Raw genomic sequence first — 13,196 nt, 5'->3', positions numbered from 1 at the left:
TCAACACCCTAAACAACCGTAAACACCCTAAACACCCTCAACAACCGTAAACACCCTAAACACCCTCAACATCCGTAAACACCCTCAAACCTCAAACACCCTAAACAAACACCGTAAACACCCTCAAACACCCTAAACAACCGTAAACACCCTAAACACCCTAAACACCCTCAACACACCGTCAAACACCCTAAACACCCTCAAACACCCTAAACACTCTCAAACACCCTAAACACCCTAAACACCCTAAACACACCCTCAAACACCCTCAAACACCCTAAACACCCTCAAACACCCTCAAACACCCTCAACACCCTAAACAACCGTAAACACCTAAACACCAAACACCCTAAACACCCTCAAACACACTAAACACCCTCAAACACCCTAAACACCCTCAAACACCCTCAAACACCCTCAACACCCTAAACAACCTAAACACCCTCAAACACCCTCAAACACCCTCAAACACCCTAAACACCCTAAACACCCTAAACACCCTAAACACCTAAACACCTCAAACACCCTCAAACACCCTCAACACCCTCAAACACCCTAAACACCCTCAAACACCCTAAACACCCTCAAACACCCTCAAACACCTAAACACCTAAACACCCTCAAACACCCTCAAACACCCCTAAACACCCTAAACACCCTCAAACACCCTCAAACATCCTAAACACCCTCAAACACCTAAACACCCTCAAACACCCTCAAACACCTAAACACCCTCAAACACCCTAAACACCCTCAAACACCCTCAAACACCCTAAACACCCTCAAACACCCTCAAAAACCCTCAAACACCTAAACACCCTAAACACCCTCAAACACCCTCAAACACCCTAAACACCCTAAACACCCTCAAACACCCTAAACATCACCCTCAAACACCTAAACACCCTCAACAACAAACACCTAAACACCCTAAACACCCTCAAACACAGTAAACACCCTCAAACACCTAAACACCCTAAACACCCTCAAACACCCTCAAACACCCTCAACACCCTCAAACACCCTCAAACACAGTAAACACCCTAAACACCCTCAAACACCGTAAACACCCTAAACAACCGTAAACACCTAAACACCCTCAAACACCCTAAACACTCTCAAACACCTAAACACCCTAAACACCCTCAAACACCCTCAAACACCCTCAAACAAACACCCTAAACACCCTAAACACCCTAAACACCCTCAAACACCCTAAACACCCTCAAACACCCTCAACACCTAAACAACCTAAACACCCCTCAACACCCTCAAACACCCTCAAACATCCCTAAACACCCTCAAACACCCTCAAACACCCTCAAACATCCTAAACACCCTCAAACACCCTCAAACACCCTAAACACCCTCAAACACCCTCAAACATCCTAAACACCCTCAAACACCCTCAAACACCCTAAACACCCTCAAACACCTAAACACCCTCAAACACCCTCAAACATCCTAAACACCCTCAAACACCCTCAAACACCCTCAAACACCGTAAACATCCTAAACACCCTCAAACACCCTCAAAAACCCTCAAACACCCTAAACACCCTCAAACACCCTAAACACCCTCAAACACCCTCAAACATCCTAAACACCCTAAACACCTAAACACCCTCAAACACAGTAAACACCCTCAAACACCCTAAACACCCTCAAACACCCTAAACACCCTAAACACCCTCAAACACCCTCAAACACAGTAAACACCCTCAAACACAGTAAACACCCTCAAACACCCTCAAACACCCTAAACACCCTCAAACACCCTCAAACACAGTAAACACCCTCAAACACCCTCAAACACCCTCAAACACCCTCAAACACCCTCAAACACAGTAAACACCCTCAAACACCCTCAAACACCCTAAACACCCTCAAACACCCTCAAACACAGTAAACACCCTCAAACACCCTCAAACACAGTAAACACCCTCAAACACAGTAAACACCCTCAAACACCCTCAAACACCCTAAACACCCTCAACACCCCTCAACACCCTCAAACACCCTCAAACACCCTAAACAACCGTAAACACCCTCAACACCCTAAACAACCGTAAACACCCTAAACACCCTAAACACCCTCAACAACCGTAAACACCCTAAACACCCTCAAACACCCTCAAACACCCTAAACAACCGTAAACACCCTCAACACCCTAAACAACCGTAAACACCCTAAACACCCTCAAACACCCTAAACACTCTCAACACTCTCAAACACCCTAAACACCCTAAACACCGTAAACACCGTAAACACCCTAAACACCCTCAAACACCCTCAAACACCCTAAACACCCTAAACACCCTCAAACACCCTCAACACCCTAAACAACCGTAAACACCCTAAACACCCTCAAACACCCTCAAACACCCTAAACACCCTCAAACACCCTAAACACCCTCAAACACCCTCAAACACCCTAAACAACCGTAAACACCCTCAACACCCTAAACAACCGTAAACACCCTAAACACCCTCAAACACCCTAAACACTCTCAACACTCTCAAACACCCTAAACACCCTAAACACCGTAAACACCGTAAACACCCTAAACACCCTCAAACACCCTAAACACCCTAAACACCCTCAAACACCCTCAACACCCTAAACAACCGTAAACACCCTAAACACCCTCAAACACCCTCAAACACCCTCAAACACCCTAAACACCCTCAAACACCCTCAACACCCTAAACAACCGTAAACACCCTCAACACCCTAAACAACCGTAAACACCCTCAACACCCTAAACACCCTAAAACAACGTAATTACCCTCAACACCCCCAAACACCGTAATTACCCTCAACACCCCCAAACACCGTAATTACCCTCAACACCCTCAAACACCGTAATTACCCTCAAACACCGTAAACAACCTCAACACCCTTAGTCATTTCTCAGGATTCTGAGTACTATGAAACATGCTCTCTCTGTCTTTCTCTCTCTCTCTCTCTCTCTCTCTCTCTATATATATATATATATATATATACAGTGGGACAAAAAAGTATTTAGTCAGCCACCAATTGTACAAGTTCTCCGACTTAAAAAGATGAAAAAGACTGACAGACAAAATTAAGAAAAAAAATCCAGAAAATCACATTGTAGGATTTTTAATGAATTTATTTCCAAATTATGGTGGAAAATACGTATTTGGTCACCTACAAACAAGCAGGATTTCTGGCTCTCACAGACCTGTAACTTCTTATTTAAGAGGCTCCTCTGTCCTCCACTCGTTACATGTATTAATGGCACCTGTTTGAACTTGTTATCAGTATAAAAGACACCTGTCCACAACCTCAAACAGTCACACTCCAAACTCCACTATGGCCAAGACCAAAGAGCTGTCAAGGGACACCAGAAACTAAATTGTAGACCTGCACCAGGCTGGGAAGACTGAATCTGCAATAGGTAAGCAGCTTGGTTTGAAGAAATCAACTGTGGGAGCAATTATTAGGAAATGGAAGACATACAAGACCACTGATAATCTCCCTCGATCTGGGGCTCCACGCAAGATCTCACCCCGTGGGGTCAAAATGATCACAAGAACTGTGAGCTAGGGGACCTAGTGAATGACCTGCAGAGAGCTGGGACCAAAGTAACAAAGCCTACCATCAGTAACACACTACGCCGCCAGGGACTCAAATCCTGCAGTGCCAGACGTGTCCCCCTGCTTAAGCCAGTACATGTCCAGGCCCGTCTGAAGTTTGCTAGAGAGCATGTGGATGATCCAGAAGAAGATTGGGAGAATGTCAAACCAAAATATAACTTTTTGGTAAAAACTCAACTCGTCGTGTTTGGAGGACAAAGAATGCTGAGTTGCATCCAAAAAACACCATACCTACTGTGAAGCATGGGGGTGGAAACATCATGCTTTGGGGCTGTTTTTCTGCAAAGGGACCAGGACGACTGATCCGTGTAAAGGAAAGAATGAATGGGGCCATGTATCGTGAGATTTTGAGTGAAAACCTCCTTCCATCAGCAAGGGCATTGAATATGAAACGTGGATGGGTCTTTCAGCATGACAATGATCCCAAACACACCGCCCGGGCAACGAAGGAGTGGCTTCGTAAGAAGCATTTCAAGGTCCTGAAGTGGCCTAGCCAGTCTCCAGATCTCAACCCCATAGAAAATCTTTGGAGGGAGTTGAAAGTCCGTGTTGCCCGGCAACAGCCCCAAAACATCACCACTCTAGAGGAGATCTGCATGGAGGAATGGGCCAAAATACCAGCAACAGTGTGTGAAAACCTTGTGAAGACTTACAGAAAACGTTTGACATCTGTCATTGCCAACAAAGGGTATATAACAAAGTATCGAGATAAACTTTTGTTATTGACCAAATACTTATTTTCCACCATAATTTGCAAATAAATTCATAAAAAATCCTACAGTGTGATTTTCTGGATTTTTTTCTTCTCATTTTGTCTGTCATAGTTGAAGTGTACCTATGATGAAAATTACAGGCCTCTCATCTTTTTAAGTGGGAGAACTTGCACAATTGGTGGCTGACTAAATACTTTTTTTGCCCCACTGTATATACACATATATAGAGATTTTTTTTTCTGTCTATATCTTTATTTATTTCTCTCTCTCTCTCACTTTCTCTCTGAGGCCTTGACAGAGTCATCCATCGTTCTTTTCATGTTGGTTGTTTTTCTCATTTGAAAGCAAGAATGCTCCAATGCACATGTCTCTTTCTATCTCTCTCTCTCTCTGGCTGTGTTTTGTATTGTCTGTTGTGAGTCCCGATGGCTTGACATGGACACATTGTTAGAGAAGTCTGTAATGACCAAGCCTACGTGTGTTTGTTTAGATGATGCTCTGTAGCCTCCTTCACAGAGAGCTCTGCAAACACGACCAGCCAATCACAGAGAGCTCTGCAAACACGACCAGCCAATCACAGAGAGCTCTGCAAACACGACCAGCCAATCACAGAGAGCTCTGCAAACACGACCAGCCAATCAGCAACCCAAATATATTATGCTCTGTAGCCTCCTTTACAGAGAGCTCTGCAAACACGACCAGCCAATCACAGAGAGCTCTGCAAACACAACCAGCCAATCAGCAACCCAAATATGTCCTTTCAACCAGGAAACAGAGCTGTAGCTCGCTCTCTCTCTGTGTCTCTCATGGTGACACAGAGGGGAGTTTGAGGGGTGAAATTAATATTGGTTGGTGTTGGTATTTGGTGTTGGTATTGGTGTTGGTGTCATTTTTGTGATGGTATAATTTGTGTGTTGGTGTTGGTATTGGTATTGGTGTTGGTGTTGGTATTGGTGTTGGTGTTGGTATTGGTGTTGGTGTTGGTATTGGTGTTGGTGTTGGTATTGGTATTGGTGTTGGTGTTGGTATTGGTGTTGGTGTTGGTATTGGTATTGGTGTTGGTATTGGTGTTGGTATTTGTATTGGTATTGGTGTTGGTATTGGTGTTGGTATTGGTATTGGTGTTGGTGTTGGTATTGGTGTTGGTGTTGGTGTTGGTGTTGGTGTTGGTATTGGTGTTGGTGTTGGTATTGGTGTTGGTATTGGTATTGGTGTTGGTATTGGTATTGGTGTTGGTGTTGGTATTGGTGTTGGTATTGGTGTTGGTATTGGTATTGGTGTTGGTGTTGGTATTGGTGTTGGTATTTATATTGGTATTGGTGTTGGTATTGGTGTTGGTGTTGGTGTTAGTGTTGGTATTGGTGTTGGTATTGGTGTTAGTGTTGGTATTGGTGTTGGTATTGGTGTTGGTGTTGGTATTGGTATTGGTATTGGTGTTGGTGTTGGTATTGGTGTTGGTATTGGTGTTGGTGTTGGTATTGGTGTTGGTGTTGGTATTGGTGTTGGTAATGGTGTTGGTGTTGGTATTGGTGTTGGTATTGGTGTTGGTGTTGGTATTGGTGTTGGTGTTGGTATTGGTTTTGGTATTGGTGTTGGTGTTGGTGTTGGTATGGGTGTAATTTTGGTGTTGGTGTTGGTGTTGGTATTGGTGTTGGTGTTGGTATTGGTGTTGGTGTTGGTGTTGGTATTGGTGTTGGTGTTGGTATTGGTGTTGGTGTTGGTGTTGGTATTGGTATTGGTATTGGTATTGGTATTGGTGTTGGTGTTGGTATTGGTGTTGGTATTGGTATTGGTGTTGGTGTTGGTATTGGTATTGGTATTGGTGTTGGTGTTGGTATTGGTGTTGGTATTTGTATTGGTATTGGTGTTGGTATTGTTGTTGGTGTTGGTGTTGGTATTGGTGTTGGTATTGGTGTTGGTGTTGGTATTGGTGTTGGTGTTGGTGTTGGTATTGGTATTGGTATTGGTGTTGGTGTTGGTATTGGTGTTGGTGTTGGTGTTGGTATTGGTATTGGTATTGGTGTTGGTGTTGGTGTTGGTATTGGTGTTGGTGTTGGTATTGGTATTGGTGTTGGTTTGGTATTGGTATTGGTATTGGTGTTGGTGTTGGTGTTGGTGTTGGTATTGGTATTGGTATTGGTGTTGGTGTTGGTATTGGTGTTGGTGTTGGTATTGGTGTTGGTATTTGTATTGGTATTGGTGTTGGTATTGGTATTGGTGTTGGTATTGGTGTTGGTATTTGTATTGGTATTGGTGTTGGTATTGGTATTGGTGTTGGTATTGGTGTTGGTGTTGGTATTGGTGTTGGTATTTGTATTGGTATTGGTGTTGGTGTTGGTATTGGTGTTGGTGTTGGTATTGGTGTTGGTGTTGGTATTGGTGTTGGTGTTGGTGTTGGTATGGGTGTAATTTTGGTGTTGGTGTTGGTGTTGGTATTGGTGTTGGTGTTGGTGTTGGTGTTGGTGTTGGTATTGGTGTTGGTATTTGTATTGGTATTGGTATTGGTATTGGTATTGGTGTTGGTATTGGTGTTGGTGTTGGTATTGGTGTTGGTATTGGTATTGGTGTTGGTGTTGGTATTGGTATTGGTATTGGTGTTGGTGTTGGTATTGGTGTTGGTATTTGTATTGGTATTGGTGTTGGTATTGTTGTTGGTGTTGGTGTTGGTATTGGTGTTGGTATTGGTATTGGTATTGGTGTTGGTGTTGGTGTTGGTATTGGTGTTGGTATTGGTGTTGGTGTTGGTGTTGGTATTGGTATTGGTTTTGGTGTTGGTATTGGTATTGGTATTGGTGTTGGTGTTGGTGTTGGTGTTGGTATTGGTATTGGTATTGGTGTTGGTGTTGGTATTGGTGTTGGTGTTGGTATTGGTGTTGGTATTTGTATTGGTATTGGTGTTGGTATTGGTATTGGTGTTGGTATTGGTGTTGGTGTTGGTATTGGTGTTGGTGTTGGTATTGGTGTTGGTGTTGGTATTGGTGTTGGTGTTGGTATTGGTGTTGGTGTTGGTGTTGGTGTTGGTTGGTGTTGGTGTTGGTGTTGGTATTGGTGTTGGTGTTGGTATTGGTGTTGGTATTTGTATTGGTATTGGTGTTGGTATTGGTATTGGTGTTGGTATTGGTGTTGGTATTGGTGTTGGTGTTGGTATTGGTGTTGGTGTTGGTATTGGTGTTGGTGTTGGTATTGGTGTTGGTGTTGGTATTGGTGTTGGTGTTGGTGTTGGTATTGGTGTTGGTGTTGGTGTTGGTATTGGTGTTGGTGTTGGTATTGGTGTTGGTGTTGGTATTGGTGTTGGTATGGGTATTGGTGTTGGTATTGGTGTTGGTGTTGGTATGGGTGTAATTTTGGTGTTGGTGTTGGTATTGGTGTTGGTGTTGGTGTTGGTGTTGGTATTGGTGTTGGTGTTGGTGTTGGTATTGGTGTTGGTGTTGGTGTTGGTATTGGTATTGGTATTGGTGTTGGTATTGGTGTTGGTGTTGGTGTTGGTATTGGTGTTGGTGTTGGTATTGGTGTTGGTATTTGGTGTTGGTATTGGTGTTGGTATTGGTGTTGGTGTTGGTATTAGTGTTGGTATTGGTGTTGGTTTTGGTGTTGGTATTGGTATTGGTGTTGGTGTTGGTATAGGTGTAATTTGTTGTTGGTGTTGGTATTGGTGTTGGTGTTGGTGTTGGTATTGGTGTTGGTGTTGGTATTGGTGTTGGTGTTGGTATTGGTGTTGGTGTTGGTATTGGTATTGGTGTTGGTGTTGGTGTTGGTGTTGGTATTGGTGTTGGTATTGGTGTTGGTATTGGTGTTGGTGTTGGTGTTGGTGTTGGTATTGGTGTTGGTATTTGTATTGGTATTGGTGTTGGTGTTGGTATTGTTGTTGGTGTTGCTATTGGTGTTGGTGTTGGTATTGGTGTTGGTATTGGTGTTGGTGTTGGTATTGGTGTTGGTATTGGTGTTGGTATTGGTGTTGGTGTTGGTGTTGGTTCTGGTGTTGGTATTGGTGTTGGTGTTGGTATTGGTATTGGTGTTGGTGTTGGTATTGGTGTAGGTATTTGTATTGGTATTGGTGTTGGTGTTGGTGTTGGTATTGGTGTTGGTGTTGGTATTGGTGTTGGTGTTGGTATTGGTGTTGGTGTTGGTGTTGGTGTTGGTATTGGTGTTGGTATTGGTGTTGGTGTTGGTGTTGGTATTGGTGTTGGTATTGGTGTTGGTGTTGGTATGGGTGTAATTTTGGTGTTGGTGTTGGTGTTGGTATTGGTGTTGGTGTTGGTATTGGTGTTGGTGTTGGTATTGGTATTGGTGTTGGTGTTGGTATTGGTGTTGGTATTGGTGTTGGTGTTGGTATTGGTGTTGGTGTTGGTATTGGTATTGGTGTTGGTATTGGTGTTGGTATTGGTATTGGTGTTGGTGTTGGTGTTGGTGTTGGTGTTAGTGTTGGTGTTGGTATTGGTGTTGGTATTGGTGTTGGTGTTGGTATTGGTATTGGTGTTGGTGTTGGTATTGGTGTTGGTATTGGTGTTGGTATTGGTGTTGGTGTTGGTGTTGGTATTGGTGTTGGTGTTGGTGTTGTAATGGTGTTGGTGTTGGTATTGGTGTTGGTATTGGTGTTGGTGTTGGTATTGGTGTTGGTGTTGGTATTGGTGTTGGTTTTGGTATTGTTGGTGTTGGTGTTGGTGTTGGTATGGTGTTGGTAATTTTGGTGTTGGTGTTGGTGTTGGTATTGGTGTTGGTATTGGTGTTGGTATTGGTGTTGGTGTTGGTATTGGTGTTGGTATTTGGTATTGGTGTTGGTGTTGGTGTTGGTATTGGTGTTGGTGTTGGTGTTGGTGTTGGTATTGGTGTTGGTGTTGGTGTTGGTATTGGTGTTGGTGTTGGTATTGGTGTTGGTGTTGGTATTGGTGTTGGTGTTGGTGTTGGTATGGTGTTTTTGGTGTTGGTGTTGGTGTTGGTATTGGTGTTGGTTGTTGTTGGTGTTGGTATTGGTGTTGGTGTTGGTGTTGGTATTGGTGTTGGTGTTGGTATTGGTGTTGGTGTTGGTGTTGGTATTGGTGTTGGTATTGGTGTTGGTGTTGGTGTTGGTATTGGTATTGGTATTGGTATTGGTGTTGGTGTTGGTATTGGTGTTGGTGTTGGTATTGGTATTGGTATTGGTGTTGGTATTGGTATTGGTGTTGGTGTTGGTATTGGTGTTGGTGTTGGTATTGGTGTTGGTGTTGGTGTTGGTATTGGTATTGGTGTTGGTATTGGTGTTGGTATTGGTGTTGGTGTTGGTATTGGTATTGGTGTTGGTTTGGTGTTGGTATTGGTGTTGGTGTTGGTGTTGGTGTAATTTTGGTGTTGGTGTTGGTGTTGGTATTGGTGTTGGTGTTGGTATTGGTGTTGGTGTTGGTGTTGGTATTGGTGTTGGTGTTGGTATTGGTGTTGGTGTTGGTATTGGTGTTGGTATTGGTATTGGTGTTGGTATTGGTGTTGGTGTTGGTGTTGGTGTTGGTATTGGTGTTGGTGTTGGTATTGGTGTTGGTGTTGGTATTGGTGTTGGTGTTGGTGTTGGTATGGGTGTAATGTTGGTGTTGGTGTTGGTATTGGTGTTGGTGTTGGTATTGGTGTTGGTGTTGGTGTTGGTGTTGGTATTGGTGTTGGTGTTGGTAATGGTATTGGTGTCTGTATTTGTATTGGTATTGGTGTTGGTATTGGTGTTGGTATTGGTATTGGTGTTGGTGTGGGGTTGGTGTTGGTATTGGTGTGGGGTTGGTGTTGGTATTGGTGTTGGTGTTGGTGTTGGTGTGGGGTTGGTGTTGGTATTGGTGTGGGGTTGGTGTTGGTATTGGTGTGGGGTTGGTGTTGGTATTGGTGTTGGTATTGGTGTTGGTATTGGTGTTGGTGTGGGGTTGGTGTTGGTATTGGTATTGGTGTTGGTGTTGGTGTTGGTATTGGTATTGGTGTTGGTGTTGGTGTTGGTATTGGTATTGGTGTTGGTATTGGTGTTGGTGTTGGTGTTGGTATTGGTGTTGGTGTTGGTATTGGTATTGGTGTTGGTATTGGTGTTGGTGTTGGTGTTGGTATTGGTGTTGGTGTTGGTGTTGGTATTGGTGTTGGTGTTGGTATTGGTGTTGGTGTTGGTGTTGGTATTGGTGTTGGTGTTGGTATTGGTGTTGGTGTTGGTGTTGGTATTGGTATTGGTGTTGGTATTGGTGTTGGTGTTGGTGTTGGTATTGGTGTTGGTGTTGGTATTGGTGTTGGTGTTGGTATTGGTATTGGTGTTGGTGTTGGTGTGGGGTTGGTGTTGGTATTGGTGTGGGGTTGGTGTTGGTATTGGTGTTGGTGTTGGTGTTGGTATTGGTGTTGGTGTGGGGTTGGTGTTGGTGTTGGTATTGGTGTTGGTGTTGGTGTTGGTATTGGTATTGGTGTTGGTGTTGGTGTTGGTGTTGGTATTGGTGTTGGTATTGGTGTTGGTGTTGGTGTTGGTGTTTGGTGTTGGTGTTGGTGTTGGTGTTGGTATTGGTGTTGGTGTTGGTGTTGGTGTTGGTGTTGGTGTTGGTGTTGGTGTTGGTGTTGGTGTTGGTGTTGGTGTTGGTGTTGGTGTTGGTTGGTGTTGGTATTGGTGTTGGTGTTGGTGTTGGTATTGGTGTTGGTGTTGGTATTGGTGTTGGTGTTGGTATTGGTGTTGGTGTTGGTATTGGTGTTGGTATTGGTATTGGTATTGGTGTTGGTGTTGGTGTTGGTATGGGTGTAATTTTGGTGTTGGTGTTGGTGTTGGTATTGGTGTTGGTGTTGGTATTGGTGTTGGTATTGGTGTTGGTGTTGGTGTTGGTATTGGTATTGGTGTTGGTGTTGGTGTTGGTATGGGTGTAATTTTGGTGTTGGTGTTGGTTTGGTGTTGGTGTTGGTGTTGGTATTGGTGTTGGTGTTGGTGTTGGTATTGGTGTTGGTATTGGTGTTGGTTTTGGTGTTGGTATTGGTATTGGTGTTGGTGTTGGAATTGGTGTTGGTGTTGGTGTTGGTATTGGTGTTGGTATTGGTGTTGGTATTGGTATTGGTGTTGGTGTTGGTGTTGGTGTTGGTATTGGTGTTGGTATTGGTGTTGGTATTTGTGTTGGTGTTGGTATTGGTGTTGGTGTGGTTGTGGTGTTGGTGTTGGTATTGTTGTTGGTGTTGGTATTTGTGTTGGTGTTGGTATTGGTGTTGGTGTTGGTATTGTTGTTGGTATTGGTGTGTTGGTGTTGGTATTGGTGTTGGTGTGTTGTGGTGTTGGTGTTGGTATTGTTGTTGGTATTGGTGTTGGTGTCGTTATGGTGTTGGTATTGGTGTTTATGGTGTTGGTGTTGGTGTTGGTGTTGGTATTGTTGTTGGTATTGGTGTTGGTGTCGTTTGGTGTTGGTATTGGTGTTTATGGTGTTGGTGTTGGTGTTTATGGTGTTGGTATGGGTGTTGGTGTTGGTATTGGTATTGTTGTTGGTATGGGTGTTGGTGTTGGTATTGGTATTGTTGTTGGTATGGGTGTTGGTGTTGGTGTTGGTATTGTTGTTGGTATGGGTGTTGGTGTTGGTATTGGTATTGTTGTTGGTGTTGGTATTGGTATTGTTGTTGGTGTTGGTATTGGTATTGGTGTTGGTATGGGTGTTGGTGTTGGTATTGGTATTGTTGTTGGTGTTGGTATTGGTATTGGTGTTGGTATGGGTGTTGGTGTTGGTGTTGGTATTGGTGTTGGTGTTGGTATTGGTATTGTTGTTGGTGTTGGTATTGGTATTGTTGTTGGTATGGGTGTTGGTGTTGGTGTTGGTATTGGTGTTGGTATGGGTGTTGGTGTTGGTATTGGTATTGTTGTTGGTATTGGTATTGTTGTTGGTGTTGGTGTTGGTGTTGGTATTGGTATTGGTGTTGGTGTTGGTATTGGTATTGTTGTTGGTGTTGGTATTGGTGTTGGTGTTGGTGTTATTGGTGTTGGTATTGGTGTTGGTGTTGGTGGGTGTTGGTGTTGGTGTTGGTATTGGTATTGTTGTTGGTGTTGGTGTTGGTATTGGTATTGTTGTTGGTGTTGGTGTTGGTATTGGTATTGTTGTTGGTGTTGGTGTTGGTGTTGGTGTTGGTATTGGTATTGGTATTGGTGTTGGTGTTGGTGTTGGTATTGGTATTGGTGTTGGTGTTGGTATTGGTATTGGTATTGGTGTTGGTATTGGTATTGGTATTGGTGTTGGTATTGGTGTTGGTATTGGTATTGGTGTTGGTGTTGGTATTGGTGTTGGTGTTGGTGTTGGTATTGGTGTTGGTGTTGGTATTGGTATTGGTATTGGTGTTGGTATTGGTGTTGGTGTTGGTATTGGTGTTGGTGTTGGTATTGGTGTTGGTATTGGTGTCATTTTGTTATTGGTGTTTTGTTATGTTTAATTTTGGGTCAAATGGTTTTAAACCGTGTTTGATTTGATACATGTTTCAATATTTTTTCGTAAACTCGGTTTCTGATTGGACATAAACTAGGTTTCTGATTGGACATGAACTCGGTTTCTGATTGGACATAAACTCGGTTTCTGATTGGACATAAACTAGGTTTCTGATTGGACATGAACTCGGTTTCTGATTGGACATAAACTCGGTTTCTGATTGGACATAAACTAGGTTTCTGATTGGACATAAACTCGGTTTCTGATTGGACATAAACTAGGTTTCTGATTGGACATGAACTCGGTTTCTGATTGGACATAAACTCGGTTTCTGATTGGACATAAACTAGGTTTCTGATTGGACATAAACTCGGTTTCTGATTGGACATAAACTCGGTTTCTGATTGGACATAAACTAGGTTTCTGATTGGACATAAACTAGGTTTCCGATTGGACATGAACTAGGTTTCCGATTGGACATAAACTAGGTTT

The sequence above is a fragment of the Oncorhynchus nerka genome, linkage group LG18 (assembly GCF_034236695.1).
Source record: "Oncorhynchus nerka isolate Pitt River linkage group LG18, Oner_Uvic_2.0, whole genome shotgun sequence".
In the NCBI taxonomy this organism is placed as follows: domain Eukaryota; kingdom Metazoa; phylum Chordata; class Actinopteri; order Salmoniformes; family Salmonidae; genus Oncorhynchus; species Oncorhynchus nerka.
Note: the sequence above shows the minus strand (reverse complement) of the source record.